At 53.3% G+C, this 16,264-nt stretch overlaps 3 long non-coding RNA genes across 3 annotated transcripts; all 3 read left to right on the top strand.

Annotated features, from left to right (window-relative positions):
- The first annotated feature begins 5,528 nt into the window (after positions 1–5,528).
- LOC115598226 lies at positions 5,529–6,353 on the top strand. Its single transcript, XR_003987497.1, has 3 exons — positions 5,529–5,550; positions 5,896–5,965; positions 6,323–6,353. It is a non-coding gene; the product is annotated as an uncharacterized LOC115598226 (long non-coding RNA).
- Positions 6,354–7,379: 1,026 nt separating this feature from the next.
- On the top strand, positions 7,380–8,450 carry LOC115598227. The gene is made up of 4 exons (XR_003987498.1): positions 7,380–7,435; positions 7,532–7,623; positions 7,879–7,927; positions 8,421–8,450. It is a non-coding gene; the product is annotated as an uncharacterized LOC115598227 (long non-coding RNA).
- Positions 8,451–8,648: 198 nt separating this feature from the next.
- On the top strand, positions 8,649–16,001 carry LOC115598195. The gene is made up of 4 exons (XR_003987471.1): positions 8,649–8,689; positions 8,956–9,059; positions 15,572–15,657; positions 15,801–16,001. It is a non-coding gene; the product is annotated as an uncharacterized LOC115598195 (long non-coding RNA).
- The last annotated feature ends 263 nt before the right edge of the window (positions 16,002–16,264 follow it).

The raw sequence follows: 16,264 nt of genomic DNA, 5'->3' as shown, positions 1-16,264 counted from the left end.
GGAATGTTTGGTGCGTTTGGATCCCCCCCCCCCTCTGCGGAACCGGCAGCGGCGGCCGAGCGGCACCTCCGGGGGGGAAAACCCCGCAGCTCCCGGGAGAGACCCAGGGGGACCACGAACAGCGGCTCCGGGACGCCCTGGCACGGGAAGCCCCGGTCCGGGCTCGGCATCCGCCGCCTAAACCTCCCCTCGCTTCATAAAACAAACCAAACAAACCCGGGAGCCTCCGGGGGACCCTCCCGGGACTCACCCGCACCCCTGCGCTTGGCTTCTCAATAAACCCGCAGTGTTCAAAGCGCTCCGGGCCCTTCCCCGGCCGCCATTTCGCTGCCCCCCTCATCCTCATCATCCTCCTCCTCCTCCCCTCAGCGTTCCCGGCCGCCATTTTGTCTCCTTCCGCCTCCTTCCCCCTTAGGAGACGGAGGACGACGGCGCCGCCGTCGCTGATTGGCTGCGGCCACTGAGGCGGAACGGCTCCCATTGGCCGAGCCGCTCTTGCGCCCGCCTCCGCTTGGCGATACGAGCGCTGATTGGTCGACGAGTTCCCGCCTCTGCCTACCTCCCGCCCCCCACCCGATCTCTCCTCCGCCGATTGGGCCGCGACGCTGAGGCAGGGTGGGCGCCGATTGGTTCTCGACTCCTCCTCCCCTCCCCGCCGAGCGACGATTGGGCGAGGCTTTCCCGCCTCTCCGGTCGTTGCCTCTGATTGGGCAGCGCCTTCCTGGGGGTGCCGCACGCTGATGGGGAGGGGGCGGGGAAACGGAGGTCATAAAAGAGGCGGCGAAGGGCGGGAAGCGGCACTCAGGAGGCGGCGGCGGAGCTGGGAGCGGAGACTGGAGCTGGAGGAGAGAGCGCTGGCGGTTTCATCTGATTCAATTTTATCCATTTTAGTTACTTTTAAATTATTTTAAATTAATTTTTTATTCTTAAAATTATTTTTGATCATTTTTTTCATTAATTTTCTGTTAATTCTGGAGGAGGGGGCGAAGCGGCGCCAATTGAATTGAATTGAATTGAATTGAATTGAAAAACCCGGGCGGGCTTTGAGGGTTTGGGAGGAATTTTGTTCTCTTCCTAATTTTGCTTTTTCCAGTCCCAAAGATTAAATTCGTAATTAGTTTATCCCGGGTTAATTCCTTCATTAATTAGTGTCCCCGTCACTTAATTAACGTCCCAATCCCGGGGATCTTTCTCTGCTCATAAACCGCTTAAAGAACCCCAAATCCTGTTGATTTAAACCATTAATATCCATGTTAATTATTTAATTAAAGTGTTAAATTAAATTAATTAAAGTATTTAATTAAAGTATCGCTTCGCTCAATAGATTGAGGGCTTTGGGGGCGGTTTAATAATTCCTTTAAATTATTTCCCTTTGGGATAACTTCAGTTTAATTAAAAGTTATTGGGTTAATAAGAAATAATTTATTAAAATTATTTATTGGAGTAATTTATTGAAGTTATTTATTGAAAAACTGCTGAGGGCTCATTAAAAAGTCAATGGAAAATTATTGACAATTTATTCAAAAGTTATCCAAGTTTTTTAGCGAAAAATTCAGTTATTTAACATTATTGAAAATATAATTATTAAAGATTTATTTATTGAGCTATTTATTAAAGGGTTATTAATTAATGAGTTACTAAAAATTGCTATTGAGCTATTAAAGGGTTATTAATTGAGTTATTAAAAAGTTACTATTGAGCTATTTATTAAAGGGTTATTAATTAATGAGTTATTAAAAATTACTATTGAGCTATTTATTAAAGGGTTATTAATTAATGAGTTATTAAAAATTACTATTGAGGTATTTATTAAAGGTTATTAATTAATGAGTTATTAAAAATTACTATTGAGGTATTTATTAAAGGTTATTAATTAATGAGTTATTAAAAATTAGTATTGAGCTATTAAAGGGTTATTAATTGAGTTATTAAAAAGTTACTATTGAGCTATTTATTAAAGGATTATTAATTAATGAGTTATTAAGAAGTTACTCAAATGGAACAGCAAAACCTCAGCTTCAAATCTTTATTTTAAACGAAAATACAAAACTAAATTAATTCAAACCAATTATTAACATTAAAACCCACCAAAGCCTCTTGGAACCCGAGCAGCTGCAGGTTAAACAACCCCTGAATTTAATTTAATTTAATTTGATTTAATTTGATTTTAACCCCTAATCCCCCCCCGCCGCTTCTCCCTTCCCCTCCCTCCCCATTTCGGACCCAAACCGGGGCATTTTGGGTCAATTTCTCGCTTTTCCTCATGTTCTACTACCCGGAGGTTCTCCGCCGCCACACCGGCTGCTTCGGCACCATTTGGTACTGGGGGTTTTTTGGTTTTTTTCCCTTTTTCCTCATTTTTTTCCTCATTTCCAGCCCCTTTTTTTTTTTTTTTTTTTCCCCCCTCTTTTTGGGGTTAAATCCCCTTTTTCCCGCAGGTTGGCGGCCACCTGCAGCTCCCGCCTGCGGCCCCGCGAGTACCTGGGGGTGGACGTGCCGCGGACGTGGTAATTTTGGGGCGAAATCCCCCGGTTTTGGGTCTGTCCCATCCTCCCCCCCCTCCCCCCCTTCGCGCTTCGCAGCGGGAAAAGGGGGCGGGTCCTCCCGCTTGGCCACGCCCCCCTCGGCTCCTATTGGTCACTTCTCGCTCTTCCCCCGCCCAGCGCCGCCGTGGTCTCGTTTGTCATTGGTCGAGGCGGCTGGGAAGCTCCGCCCCCTCCCGCCGGGGCTCCGCCCCCTCGCTGCTCCCTCTATTTAGCGGCGCTGCTCCAGTTGGGCCTCGCTCGGGTCTATGGGAGGCAGTGCCGGAACCTCCTGGGTTCGGGGGGGTTCGGGGAGTTGGGGGGAAGGGTTGGAAATGGAGTTTGGGGGGTCCTGAGGGGGGTTAATGGGGATTTGGGGGGGGCTGAGAGGGTCTTGGGGAGATGTAGAGGGGTCCTGGGGGAGGGTTGAGGGGGGGTAATGGGGGGCTGGGGGGTCATGGAGGGTTTTGGGGAGACCTTGAGGGGTTTTGGGGGGTCCTGGGGGGGATTTGAAGGGTCCTGAGGGGGTTTGGGGGGTCCTGAGAGTGGGTAATGGGGATCTGGGGGGGATTTGAGGGGTCCTGAGGGGGCTTGGGTGGGTCTTGGGGGGTAATGGGGGCTTGGGGGGGATTTGAGGGGTCCTGAGGGGTTTTAGGGGGTCCTGAGGGGGGTAATAGGGGGCTTGGGGGGATTTGAGGGGTCCTGGAGGAATTTTGGAGGTCCTGGGAGGGATCCTGAGGGAATTTGGGGGGTCCTGGGGGTGTCTTGGGGAGATCTTGAGGGGGTTTGGGGGGGGTCCTGAGGGGATTTGGGGGATCCTGAGGGGGGGCAGTGGGGGTTTTGGGGGTGCTGGGAGGATTTGGGGGGTCCTGGGGGGGTTTTTTGACTCATTTTTGGGGTGGGTTTTTTTTTGGGGGGTCCCAGAGGAGGCGTCTCAGGTCTTGGGGCGGCTGCACAGGGCAAGACCCCCCCCAAACATCGACCTCAGCCCCCCCAGGAGGTCAGAACCCCCCCAAAAAAACAACCCTGGGACTCTTGGGGACCCCCCCAGGATTTAGGGGACCCCCCTGGCCCCCCCATTTTGTGTCCCCCCCTCCCTCCCTGCAGGGCTCAGCTGGTGGCCGATGCTCAGGCTCTGATGGTGGCCCTGGAACTCGCCCCTGACCCCTTCTTTGGGGTGATGGTCCCCGAGCTGCCCCCTCCCCCCCTCATCCCACAGGTAAGAAACACAAAAACCCCACCAAAAATAAAAAAAACCCTTTTTTTGACCCAAAATCCCTTTTTTTTCCCACCTTAAATCCCATTTTTTGACCCAAAAATCACTTTTCTCACTCCTAAAACACCTTTTTTTATCTCTAAATCCTTTTTGACCAAAAAAAAATGTTTTGTTTGAACCCCAAATCCCTTCTTTAGACCCCAAAATCCCTTCATATAACCCCCAAATCCCTCTTTTCCCACCTAAAATCCCTTTTTCTGCCCCAAAATCCCTTTTTTTACCCCTGAAGTCCCATTTCTGGACCTCCAATTCTTCTTTTTTGACCAAAAAATCTCTTTGGTTGACCCCAAAATCCCTTCATTTAACTCCCAAATCCTGGGTTTTGCCCCAAAATCCCATCTTTCACCCCAAAATCCCTTTTTTTGACCCCCCAAAGATTTTTTGGACCCCCAAATCTCTTCTTTTGACCCCAAAATCTCTTTTTTTAACCAAGAAATCTCTTCTTTTGACCCCAAAAATCCCTTTTTTTGGCCCCAAAATCCTACTTTTGACCCTAAGTGATTTTTTTGACCCTAAAATCCTTTTTTTTGATCCAAAAATCCCTCTTTTCAACCCAAAACCCCTTTTTTTCAACCCAAAAATCACTTCTTTGCCCCCAAAATCCCTTTTTTCACTCCTAAAATCCTTTTTTTTAGCTCAAAATTGCTTTTAGCACCTCTAAAATCCCATTTTTTCACCCCAAAAATCTTTTTTCACCCCTAAAATCCCTTTTTTTGACCCCAAAATCCCTTTGTTTGATCCCAAAATTTTGTTTGACCCCAAAACTCCATTTTTTACCCCAAATTCCCATTTTCACCCCTAAATTCTCATTTCTTGACCCCAAAATCCCTTTTTTCCCCCTAAAACCCCATTTTTAATCCCAAAATCCCTTTGTTTAACTCCTAAAATCCCCTTTTTCACCCCCAAAATTTTCTTTGACCCCAGAATCCCTTTTTTGACCCCAAAATCCCTTCTTTTACTCCAACCCCCAGTTTCACCCCCAAAATCCCTTTTTTCACACCTAAAATCCCTTTTTTTCCCCCCAAACCCCTTTTTAGTAACCAAAATCCTTTTTTCTCCCCACAACCCATTGATTTTTAACCAAAATCCCATTTTTTCCTCCCAAAACCAATTTCCCCTTCAAAACCCCATTTTTACCCCCAAAATCCCCTTTTCTTCCCCCCAAACCCCTTTATTTTTAACCAAACCCCTAGTTTTTCCCCCCAAAATTCCCTGTTTTTTCCCCAACCCCCCTGGGTTTTTTTTAACCAAAACCCCACTTTTTCCCCCCAAACCCTTTTTTTTAACCAAAATCATGTTTTTCCCCCAAATATCCACTTTTTTCCCCCAAAACTGTTTATTTTTAACCAAAACCCCCAATTTTTTCCCCAAAAACCCCATTTTTCCCCCCAGCCCCCCTTTATTTTTAACCATAATCCCCCCCTTTCCACCCAAACCCCGTTTTCTTTAACCAAAACCCCTTTATTTTTCCCCAAACCCCCTTTCCCCCCCATTTTCCCCCTTTTTTCCCCATTTTCCCCCTTTTTTCCCCCATTTTTCCCCCTGCAGGTGAAGGCCCTGGAGGAGTTTCCCCCCCCCCCAGGTGAGCTCTGCCCCACAAGTGTGGGGCTGAGGGGGGGGGATGTGGGGCAGGACCCCTCCCTCCCCTCCCCCTGACCCCCAAGTGCCCCCCCAGGGCCCCCCCTGACCGTGACCCCCGAGAGCATCACCCTGAGGGAGCCCCCCAGGAGCCCCCCCAGACCCATGGCAGAGGTGGGGGGGGCACTTGGGGGTCACATATGGGGTGGGGGGGTCACTTATGGGGCACTTGGGGGGAGGGGGGGGCACTTATGGGGTGGGGGGGCACTTATGGGGCACTTGGGGGGGACATATGGGGCAGTTATGGGGTGGGGGGTCACTTATGGGGCACTTCTGGGTCACTTGTGGGTCTGGGGGGGGGTCACTTGGGGGGCAGGGGGGGCACTTATGGGGTGGGGGGGTTACTTGGGGGTCACTTATGGGTCGGGGGGGCACTTGGGGGGCACTTATGGGGTGGGGGGGTCACTTGGGGGTCTGGGAGAGTCACTTATGGGTCTGGGGGTGTCACTTGGGGGTCAGGAGGAGCTCCCTGAGTTGACCCCCCAGGAGCTGCAGCTGCTGCTGGAGGAGGGGGAGCCCCTGAGTGCAGGTGGGGGGCACTTGGGGGGCACTTATGGGGCTGGGGGGGGGGCACTTATGGGGCAGAAATGGCTCTTGGGGCTTTGGGGGGGCTTTTTTGGGTACTTAGGGGGCACTGATTGGGCTGTGGGGTCACTTATGGGGCACTTGGGGGGCACTTGGGGGGGCACTTACGGGGCTGGGGGGGCACTTATGAGGAGGGGGGGACTTATAGGGCACTTATGGGGCAGAAATGGCTCTTTTGGGGCTCTTTTGGGGTACTTATGGGGCTCTTATGGGTCTGGGGGTCACTTTTGGAGCAGGGGGGTCACTTGGGGGTCAGTTTTGGGTCTGACCCCCCAGGGCCCCCCCTCTTTCTGCCCCATAGCAGAGGAAATCCCAGAGGTGCCCCACGTCCCCCCAGCCCTGGGTGAGCACTTGGGGGGCTGGGGGGTCACTTATGGGGTGGGGGAGTCACTTATGGGGTGGGGGGTCACTTATGGGTCTGGAGGGGTCACTTATGGGATGGGGGGGAACTTGGGGGTCACTTATGGCGCAAGGGGAGTCACTTGTGGGTCTGGGGGGGTCACTTATGGGGTGGGGGGGGCACTTGGGGGTCACTTATGGGTCTGGGGTCACTTGGGGGTCACTTATGGGTCTGGGGGTCACTTATGGGTCCCCCCTCTGCCCCACAGCCCCCTCCCCCGTTCCCGAGCCCCCCAAGGTCAGTTTTTTTGGGGGTCTGGGGGTGTTTTTTTGGGGGGGGTCCCCACTTATGGGTCAGACCCCCAAGTTATGGGTCAGACCCCCCACCCCCTGCCCCCCATTTCTTTTTTTCAGCCCCTCCCCCCACCCCCCTTTCCCGTCCCCCCAACCTCCCCACCCCTCCCCCCACCCCCAAGACGTCGCCCCCTCCCCCCCCTCCTGGACCCCCAGACCCAAATCCCCCAGGAAAGGTTCCGGGAGCAACTGGAGCAGCCGTGGGGGGGGTGTGGGGCACTGGTAAGAGGGGGGGGGGACGGGGGACACCCCAAAACATCTGGGGGGGGATGCTCAAAAATTTGGGGGGAAAACCAAAAAATTTGGGGCAGGGGGAAAAAAAATGGGGGGGGAACCAAAGATTGGGGGTGCAAGGGGGGGGGGGAAGCAAAGGTTGGGGGCATGGAGGGGGGGGGACCCCAACATTTTGGGGGACCAAAGATTGAGGGGGACCCCAAAAAAATTGGGGGGGTCTCAAGAAATTGGGGGGGACCCCAAAAGATTAGGGGGGGACCCAAAGGTTGGGGGGGACCCCAAAAAAATGGGAGAAACCCCAAAGGTTTGGGGGGGTCCTAAAGAATTAGGGGGAACCCCAAGGTTGGGGGGACCCCAAAAAAAACTTGGGGGGGCTCCCAAAGACTGGGGGGACCCCAAAATTTTTGGGGTGCCCCCCAGGTGCTTCTGGAGCCCCCCCCCAAGCGTCGTCGCCCCCCACGTGAGCTCCTGAGGACCCCCAGCGTTGGTGAGGGGGGGGCAGGGGGGAGTTTGGGGGTTTTGGGGGGGGGCACCCCAAAAATTTGGGGGTTTTATCCTTTTTCCCCCCCCTCCCCCCATCCAGGTTGGGTCCCCCCCGAACTTGGGGGGCTGTGGGATCGCTGTGCCCGAGCCTGGAGCCCCCCCAGACCCTCAGAGCTCCCCAGTGAGCTGGAGGTGAGCACCCCAAAAATTAGGGGGGACCCCAAGAAATCGGGGGGGGGTCCAGAGATTGGGGGGAACCCCAAAACATTGGGGTTCTGGCCCCATAGATTTGGGGGTTTTGGAGGTTTTGGACCCACAGTTTTGGGGGTACCCCAAAAATTGGGGGGAGGGGACCCATAGATTGGGGTCTGGGGGTCCTGGCCCCACAGATTTGGGGGGGGTTTGGGGTTTTTGGGGGTCCTGGCCCCACAGATTTCTGCCCCACAGGTGCCCAGGGGGGTTCTGGAACCTTCTCTGCCCACCCTGCCCTCCTCAGGTCAGTGCTGGGGGAACTGGGGGGCACTTGGGGGTCTGGGGGGGTCACTTATGGGTTAGGGGGGGTCACTTGTTGGTCTGGGGGTCACTTGGGGGTCTGGGGGTCACTTAGGGGTCATTTATGGGGCTGGGGGTGTCACTTGGGGGTCTGGGGGTCACTTGGGGGTCTGGGGGTCACTTAGGGGTCATTTATGGGGCTGGGGGTGTCACTTGTGGGTCTGGGTGTCACTTGTGGGTCTGGGGTGTCACATGGGTCTGGGGGTCACTTGGGGGTCACTTATGGGGCAGGGTGTGTCACTTATGGGTCTGGGGTGTCACTAATAGGTCTGGGGGTCACTTGTGGGTCTGGGGGTCACTTAGGGGTCACTTATGGGTCTGGGGGTCACTTGTGGGTCTGAGGGTCGCTTGGGGGTCTGGGGGTTACTTATGGGTCTGGGGGTCACTTGTGGGTCTGGGGATGTCACTTATGGGTCTGGGGGCCACTTGGGGGTCAGAGCTGTCCCTGGAGGTGCTGGAGGAGGAAGAGCAGCCCCCTGCCCCACGTCCCCCCCTGGACATCCCTCGGTGCGTGTGGGGCAGAGGGGGGGAGGCTGGGGGGGCACTTATGGGGCAGAACCCCTGCCCCATAACCCCCCTGTGCCCCATTTCTGCCCCACAGCCCCCCCCCGATCCCCTCTCCCCCCCTGCCCATCCCTCAACTTCCGGAAGGCCCCGAACCCCCCCTCCCCCCCAGCCCCGCCTACAACATGGCCGCCGCCCGAAGGTGAGTGAACCCCCAGACCCATACTTGGGGGACAGACCTAAAAATGGGTGTTCTAGACCCAAAATGGGGGTCCCAGCCCCATAGATTGGGGTCGTGACCCCTAAGTGGGGGTCCCAGCCCCATAGATTGGGGTCCTGACCCCTTAATGGGGGTCCTGGCCCCATAGATTGGGGTCCTGACCCATAGATTGGGTCCCAGCCCCATAGATTGGGGTCCTGCCCCCCATCTTGGGGTCCTGCCCCCCATCTTGGGGTCCTGCCCCCCAGGTTGGTTCTGACGAGCGTCCGCCAGGGTCCGGTGCCCCTCGAGGGTCTGATCCCCCCCGGGACCCCCCGAGGAACCGTGGGGAGGATTTTTTCTGTCTGTCTGGGTGAGGACTTGGGGGGCAGCCCCACACTTGGGGGGCAGGAGGGAGAGGGGAAGTTTGGGGGCAGGTTTGGGGGATTCGGGGGGGTCCCTTTTGGGGCATTTTCGGGGCATTTTTGCAGTCACTTGGGAATTTTGGGGGCAATTTTGGGGCAGTTTTGGGGAATTTGTGGTGTCACTTATGGGGCAATTTGGGGGCATTTGGGGGTGGGCACTTATGGGGCAATTTTGGGGGTCCCTGAGGGTCACTTATGGGGCAATTTTGGGGAATCTTTGGGCATTTATGGGGCAATTTTTGGCAGTTTTGGGGAATTTATTGGGTCACTTATGGGGCAATTTTGGGGTCCCTGGGGTCACTTATGGGGCGTTTGGGGGAGCACTTTTGGGTCACTCTCGGGGCTCTTTATGGGGGTCACTTATGGGGCAATTTGGGGGGGTCCCTTTTGGGTCACTTCCGGGTCATTTTTGGGGTAATTTTGGGTCATTTTGGGGGTTCCCCCAGAGCTGTGTGGGGGGGGTTGGGTTCACCTGGAGCAGCTCTCGCCCTTCGGCCCCATCACCCTGGGGGCGGGGCGGAGATCAGCGATGACGTAATCGACCCCGCCCCTGTGATGTCATCGGCCCCGCCCCCGTGACGTCACAGACGCACCTAATAAAGTTTGGGTGCCTCCCAGTATGTTCCAGTAGCCCCCCAGTTGCCTCCCAGTTCCTCCCAGTCCCTGCCAGTTTCCCCCCCCAGTTTCCCCCCCCACTTCCTCCCCCCCAGTTCCCCCCCCCCCCAGTTCCCCCCCCCCCAGTTCCCCCTCCCCAGTTCCCTCCCCCCAGTTCCCCTCCAGTTCCCCCCCAGTTCCCCCCAGTATCTTCACACCTTGACTCTTTATTAATTCTCCATTATAATTAAAGCCCCGCCCCTCCCCCCTCCCCTGGGCCCCTCCCGTCCCCTCCCGTCCCACGGGGCCCCTCCCCCTTTATGACATCATCAAAACCACGACGAAAACGACCCCAGAAAAACCAAAAAAAGGGTAAAAAAACCCAAACAAACCAAACTCCTGTGCTTAGCTCCGCCCCCTCATTTGCATAGCGTAGAAGCCTCGCCCCCCCTCGCCGCTGATTGGCTGGAAGGAGAGGGGCTGAACTTTGACCTTTCCCAGCTGGTGAAAGGGGGATGGGGGTGGGCGTGGCCTAAATGGGTGTGCTCTGCATGGGCGTGGTCGGGCTGGGGGCCGTGGTCAGTTGGAGTGGACATGGTTGTGGCCGGTTATTGGGCGTGGCTCCATGTGGGCGTGGTTGCAATTGGTGTGGTCTGAGTGGGTGTGGCCGATGTGGGCGTTGTCCTATTTGGGCGTGGCCTCAAGAGGGTGTGGCCCGTGTGGGCGTGGTCAATGTGTGTGTGTGGTCAGTGAGTGGGCGTGTGCTTTTCCACTGTTTTTCCCGGGGGATGGGTGGGGTTTGAGTGGGCGTGGTCCTAATGAGTGTGGCCAGTGAGTGGGCGTGGCCAAAGGGGTGTGTTCTCCCCCTTCTTTTCCACTGCTCCCCATTGGGTGGGAGTGGGGTGGGTGGGAGTGGTCCTAAGTGGGTGTGGCCCACGTGGGTGTGGTCTGATGGGTGTGGTCAGTGCCAAAGTGGGTGTGTCCTTGTCCCCCACCCCCTCCTCCTGGTCATCATCCAAACATGCCCGCCCCAACATGGCCGCAATAGTATGGCCGTCCATCATGGCCGCCCCAATATGGCCACCTCCATTATGGTCGTTCCAATATATCCACCCAACCACAGACACCCCAACACAGCCGCCATAACATGGTACCCCCAACATGGCCACCCAAACATGGCTGCCCTATCATGGCCGCCCCATAATGGCTGCCCCGACATTGCTGCCCCTACACGGCTGCCATAACATGGCTGCCCTAACCAGCTGTTCTAACATCGCCGCCCCAATATGGCAGCCCAACATGGCATCCCTAATATGGCCGCCACAACTTGGCTTCCCCAACATGGCTGCATCTACGTGGCCGCCCCATCAATGCTGCCCCAGTGTGACCAAGACATCATGGCCAACTATAATCTCCACCCCAACATGGTTGCCCGATCATTGCTGCCCTAACATGGCCGCCTCCATCATAACCGCCCCATCATGGCAGCACCATCATGGCTGCCTCATTACGCTGCCCAAACATTGCCGCACCAAGATGGCCAACCCAGCATGACCGCTCCATCATGGCTGCCCCAACATGGCCGCCATACCATTGCCGCCAAAACATGGCCGCCCCTACCATTGCCGCCAAATCATGGCCATCTCAACATGGCCGCCCCAACATGGCTGCCCAGTCATGGCCACGCCAATATGGCTGCCCCAACATGGTCAACCCAACATGGCCACCCCACTGTAGCTGCCTCCATCATGGCCGCCCCAATAAGGCCACCCTGTCATTAGCCCCAGCGTGGCTGTCCCAATATGGCCTCCCTAACATGGCCACCCCGTCATGCCCGCCCCAACAGCTTTGTCCCAACGTGGCCGCCCCAACATGGCCACCTCGTCATGGGCACCTCAACATGGCTGCCCCAACATGGCTGCCCTATTATGGCCGCCCCAACATGGCTGCCCCATTATGGCCGCCCCTATCATGACCACCTGAACTTGGCTGCCCCAACACTGCCACCCCAACATGGCCACTGGAACATGGCCACCCCAACATGGCCACACCAATATGACTGCCTCCATCATGGCCACCCCAACATGGCCACACCAATATGACTGCCTCCATCATGGCCATCCCAACATGGCCGCTCCAAGTGGTTGGTTTTTGCATGTTTCCACTGATGTTTTTCTGGTGGTTTTCAGCACAAAGCGGTACAAAGAGGAGCAGGAAAAGAAAGTGAATGAGAGGCTCAGAGATTCCCTTTGGTACCAAGAGAATCGTTACGAAGGGAACTCCAGAGTTTCAGTGTCCTGTGCACAGTGATGGGGCTGGGAGTTAATTTCAAGACTAGAGAAAGCTCCGACACATTTCTGTCTTTGAGAACCTGGCACTTTACCCTTTCCTTACTTAAATTCTTCCTCTACCCAGATTTCTATCACTGCCTTGTAGAGAAACAAGATAAACCAGGTGCCTCGAGCTGCCAAGGATTGGGTGTGAGTCCACCTGTGCCTGGTTAGGGCAGGGCCCCTATTACCAGGGGCCAATAAAGGTGGGACACACACCCACAGAAGGCACCTCAGCTCACTCTGGTGCGAGGCATGTGGAGAGGCCAGCAGCTCCTCGAGCCTCTGGAGCAAGAAAGGCTCTTCCTGCTACACTTCTACCCTGGAAGCACTGTGTGGTGGCTGGAGTCCTGGAAGAGACCAGCAGCTCGTCGAGCTTCAGGAGCAAGAATGGCTCCTCCCACTACATTTGGTGGAGAATGCGGGCAGCATACAGACATCTAAAGAAGCAGCAGTGTGAGGAGCTGGCAACAGGAACATTAAAATGCCTGGGCTAACACTCTCCCTGACTCAAGTCGGAAAGGTAGAGGCTTTGTGAAAAAGTGCCTGGGCTGACATTGAATGGTTGCCTGAGAAGCTAGGGTTAAATCCCATAAGTTATAAGTGTTAAAATGTTTGTAAGCTAGGGCAAACCGGGAAAGCTTTGCTGTAAAACAACAAAAAAAAAAAAAAAAAAGGGGGGGGGGAAATGTAGAGAAACAAGATAAACCAGGTGCCTCGAGTTGCCAGTGAGTGGGTGTGAGTCCACCTGTGCCTGGTTAGGGCAGGCCCCTATTACCAGGGGGCCAATAAAGGTGGGACACACACCCACAGAGGAGAGCTCAGCTCACTCTGGTGTGAGGCATGGAGAGGCCAGCAGCTCGTCGAGCCTCTGGAGCAAGAAAGGCTCCTCCTGCTACATCCTTTGGTACCAAGAGAATCCTTACAAAGGGAACTTCAGGGTTTGTTTCAGTGTCCTGTGCACAGTGATGGGTCTGGGAATTCATTTCAAGACTAGAGAAAGCTCCGACACATTTCTGTCTTTGAGAACCTGGCACTTTACCCTTTCCTTACTTCAATTCTTCCTCTACCCAGATTTCTATCACTGCCTCAACTTCTGGACTTCCTGTGCTGTTAGTAGCTGTGAGCATGATTAAGATTTCCAGAGAGGATGATAACAATTAGAGCATTGCCATTTATAGATACGTATCATTTATTTGCCTAATGCCTCGATGTCAAGTTGGAGAAATGAAGTAGAGTCTGTTTCAGTACAAAATCTCACACAGTGATGATGTTTAGCAAGTCTAGACAGAAAGTCTTATCTTTCTTTTCTGGACTTTTCACAGTTGTTTCTTTTCCAGACTTGCAAGACACCATGTGCTTGATTTTTACAGGATTTGACAGTGAACACTGGAAGCAGCTTGACAGTCATTTGCTGCAAGCTCAGTGCCTTGTCACTGAGGTAACAAGGCTGTCTTTAACCTGAAGTATCAAAGGATATTTTGCAAGTATATGGTGAATAAAATCTCCTTAGTATGTTCTGATTTTTTTCCAATATTTAACCTAAAAATATATCTAATATTCATTTAATCTGTCATCTCTACCTTTTATGTGCACTAAATTAAAAAGTATTTTCAAACATTTTTGTAGAGATATCGTATGTGTCAAAAAAACTTGAATTTCATCCTCTAGTTTTCAAAAACAAACCTTCATTGCCTTGTCACTGCTTGTCATGGTGCCTGGGTTCTTGCAATTACCCATTGCAGCATACTCTAAAGTGTCATTTTAATGAAACAATGTAGTTTTCTTCTTATCAACAAAGGTCAATTAGCAAGAGAGATTTGTGTTGCTGAAGCTAAAATGGCTCTTCTGAGAGATCACCACTTTGTTGTTCTTTTGAATTCCCAGATAGTGAAACATTTAGTTTTGATTCTTTGTTTCCTTATTCAGCATCCTGACTTACACCTTGCGATGTGAACAAGCAGTTAGAAACACCAGAAAATGCTAAAATAAGAGCAGAGAGAAGCTGTTAGGGTTTAACCCCAGCTGGCAGCTAATCCCCACCCAGGTACTTGCTCACTCCCCTCACAGGTGGCTGGGGCAGAGTATCAGAAGGGTAACAGTGGGAAAACTCATGTTTTAAAGTGGGTTGAGATCATCATAGAATCCTTGGGGTTGGAAGGGACCTCGAAAGATCATCTAGTCCAACCCCCCCTGCCAGAGCAGGGCCACCTAGAGCACTTCGCATAGGAACGTGTCCAGGTGGGTTTTGAATGTCTCCAGTGAAGGAGACTCCACGACCCCCCTGGGCAGCCTGTTCCAGGGCTCTGTCACCCTTACAGGAAAAAAATGTTTCCAGATATTCAACTTGAACCTCCTGTGCTCCAATTTACACCCATTACCCCTTGTCCTATCACTGGTCACCACTGAGAAGAGCCTAACTCCATCTCCCTGACACTCACCCCTTACATATTTGAAAACATTGATGAGGTCACCCCTCAGTCTCCTTTTCTCCAAACTAAAGAGACCCAGCTCCCTCAGCCTTTCCTCATAAGGGAGATGTTCCACTCCCTTAATCAGATAAGGATGGATTAGTAAGAAGAACAAAAGCTGCTCACACAAGCAAAGCAAAATAAGGAATTCATTCACTCCTTCTCATGGGCTGGCAGGTCTTCAACCATCTCCAGAACATCAGGGCTCCATCAAGTGCATCTGTTACTTGGGAAGATAAGAGCCATCACTCTTCAGATCCCTCTCTTCCTTGCTTCCTCCAGCTTTATTTGCTGAGAATGGCTTCACAGGGTATGGGATATCCCTTCAGAATGTTGGGGTCAGCTGCCCCAACTGTGTCACTTCTCAGCTTCTTTTCAGAAGCTGAAAACTCCTCAACTCTGTGTAAGCACTGCTCTCTTATATCCTTTCACAACAGCAACAAACTTTTAAATTATCAAGACACATGAAATCAAGGGTTCCGATATTCCAGATGTTATGTAAGCCTTGCATCCAGATTTGAATTTTCTTTTTTAAATTAATGGTGTATTCATTAAAAAACATAGTCTGGTCTTTCAAATCCGGTAGTGAATTCACACTGAGCCTGCTGTTCCATGTGGAAGTCAATAGAATCAGGAAATAAAATCCTCAAAGTTGGTCCCATCAAGCTGCCAAGGTAGGAAATGTCATTTATCATCCCCGTGATTATCAATGCAGCCAGGGAGGACCCCGTGCCAGAGGAGGTGACTGCTCCTGAAGCAGCCCTGACCCTGTGTGCAGCCCAGGCTGGAGCAGTCGGTGCCTGAGGGACTGCACCTGTGGGAGGGATTCGTGTCCCAGGGGTTCCTGAAGGACTGTCCTGTGAGAGGAACCCCGTGTTGGAGCAGGGGAAGAACATGAGGAGCCCTCTGGTTGAGGAGGAAAGAGCAGCACACACAGCGTGTGGGGAATGGACCCTCAACCCCCACTGCCCGTTCCCTCTGCTGCTGGGGTGCAGAGGAAGGGAGAAGCGAGGGGTGGTGGGGAAGGTGTTAAGATCTGGCCATGTTTTCTCTTTCTCCTTGTAGATTAAATTAGATTCCTGGTTTTCTTCCTCACCAGTTGAACTTGTTACTGTCATCGGGGAATGAAAACTTCCCTCTCCTTGTCTCAGGTAAAAAACCTTGAGGTGGATTTTCTCCACCCTGTCCCATATTGAGCAAGAGGAGCATGGGTGATACCAGGTGGGCCAAAACTGTGAAATCCAGTGATAATTATGTTTGTTATGACATCTGCTGTGTCCGTTCCTCCCCAAAGGAAGGCTTCAGGTTCTCTCCTGGAGGGCAAAATATTCCTCAGAACTGAGCAGTGTCCTTGGCTCTGCACAACACTCTCTGGCCTCTGCTCTCTCCTCATGTAACGCTTGGCTGTGGCGAGAGCGCTGAAATCCGGTACTGAAACGCCTCGGAATAACAATCTCACCGTGCCTGCTGTCGGTTTTACTCGGTTTTCGTGCTAAACTTCATCACCCGGTTACCAAGTAGCTGAAATCGGAAGGGCCCTCTGGTGGTCGCCCAGTCCGACGGCTCTCCTCAGCGCCACGCCGGCTGGGACAAGCTCAGGCTCCCTCGGGGCCTCCTCGGGGCGGGCTTCCAGCCACCGTCCGGCCCCTCCGGGCCTTCCGCCCCCGGGGCCTCTGCGGGATTCATGGCGCTGGCGGCCGCTGAGCCTCGGTGCGCAGTAGCGAGGCCTCCTCGGCGGCGCACGGGGGCCAGGACTAC

Source organism: Calypte anna, chromosome 4 (assembly GCF_003957555.1).
Source record: "Calypte anna isolate BGI_N300 chromosome 4, bCalAnn1_v1.p, whole genome shotgun sequence".
Classification (NCBI taxonomy): Eukaryota; Metazoa; Chordata; class Aves; order Apodiformes; family Trochilidae; genus Calypte; species Calypte anna.
The sequence above is the reverse complement of the archived record's forward strand: the minus strand, read 5'-3'. Positions and strand labels throughout refer to the sequence as shown.